Source organism: Lontra canadensis, unplaced genomic scaffold (assembly GCF_010015895.1).
Source record: "Lontra canadensis isolate GAN:19392208 unplaced genomic scaffold, GSC_riverotter_1.0 scaffold25, whole genome shotgun sequence".
Lineage (NCBI taxonomy): Eukaryota > Metazoa > Chordata > Mammalia > Carnivora > Mustelidae > Lontra > Lontra canadensis.
The window spans coordinates 20,632,362-20,633,815 of record NW_022631019.1 but is presented as its reverse complement, the minus strand read 5'-3'; positions in this window follow the sequence as shown (position 1 = coordinate 20,633,815).

Below are 1,454 nucleotides of genomic sequence, written 5' to 3'. Positions count from 1 at the left end.
ATGACCTGAGCTGAAGGCAGAGGCTTAACCCACTGAGCCACCCAGGCACCCCTTCATAAACTATTCTTTTTCTGTCATTTAATTCTACTTAAATTTGCCGGTAAATTATCTTTAAATTTAATTAGAAACTAAAGCTCAGAATTTTTGGTATCAAGATATACTTCTTTTAATTCTTACTTTATATCAATGTAAGAAAGAAAAAAAAAACAACAACAAACAAAACTACTTCACAGAAGCCAGTGTCAAGCAAATAAGTGACCCCATTAAGTATGGGATACAAGCTGCACTTAGCAAACTGGAAGAAAAAAGTCCCCAGCAGGAGGCAGCCATCAGCCCTGAGCCATGTGAACACTCTGCGGTCAGGGAGGTATGTAGACTTATTCGAGATGTTCAGATATGGCCACAGGAGAAATCTGTGTAGCTAAAGAAGTGTCCAGAATTGGCTCTGTGACACATGGACTGGGAAGATCACTGCTGTGTTCAAACATATGGATATTTGCATTTCCCTCTGCTTATTTACCCTCTGTCTCAACATAAAAATGCAAGAAAAGGAACTAATATTTATCAAGTGCCACTTTGTGTATTGTATATTATTGTCTCAACAATTCATTTAGTACTATAGAAATGAGTTCAGAGAGGTAGAACTTCTATTACAGCAACTATAAAAAGTTACTTATTATAATTATCTTGTTACTAAATAATAACTATAGCTTCCATTTATTGAGTGCATGCGATGTGCCAGGCACTGTGAAGGGCACTTCTGCACTTCTCATCCATTACTTCATAACCTTGATGACAACCCTATGGTTCAGGGGCTATTACCCATTTTACAGAAAAAGAAACAGATGTTCAGGAGGTTAAACAACTTCCCAAGGCCACACAGTGAGCAAGCAGCATCTGTTCACGTGTCTGTCTCCCCACCAATCACTGTAAATTTCTTGAGAGCAAGCATTATGTCTTATCCATCTCTTATTCCTAGTCTCTAACACTGCCTGGCACGGAGTAGGCAGAATCCAGTAAACATTTGTCAACAAATGAAAAAGAAACAGTTTCCCAAGTTAAGTGGTAAAGCCACCATTGGGATTTACACCTTCTGCTTTCAAGTCTAGAGTGCTTTCCATAATTAAATCCTGATTAATCACTCACATGCTTCTTTTACTCTGGAAAATTCTATTAGACACTTTCCATGTGAGTATGATAGAGCAATTCCATTTCCCAGTCTTTATCTTAAAGAAATACGAGCACATGTGTTTAAGGATGTATTACTAGGGTATGAATTGCTAGTATTTCAGAAAAAAATTGAAAAATAAATGTCCATCAATGGAAGTATGATTAAATGGCATATCTATTCTATAGAATAGTGTACAACTTTAAAAAGAGTAAAGGCAGCCAGAGAAGGACATATACCATATGATTTCACTCATATGTGGAATTTAAGAAACAAAACAAGCAAA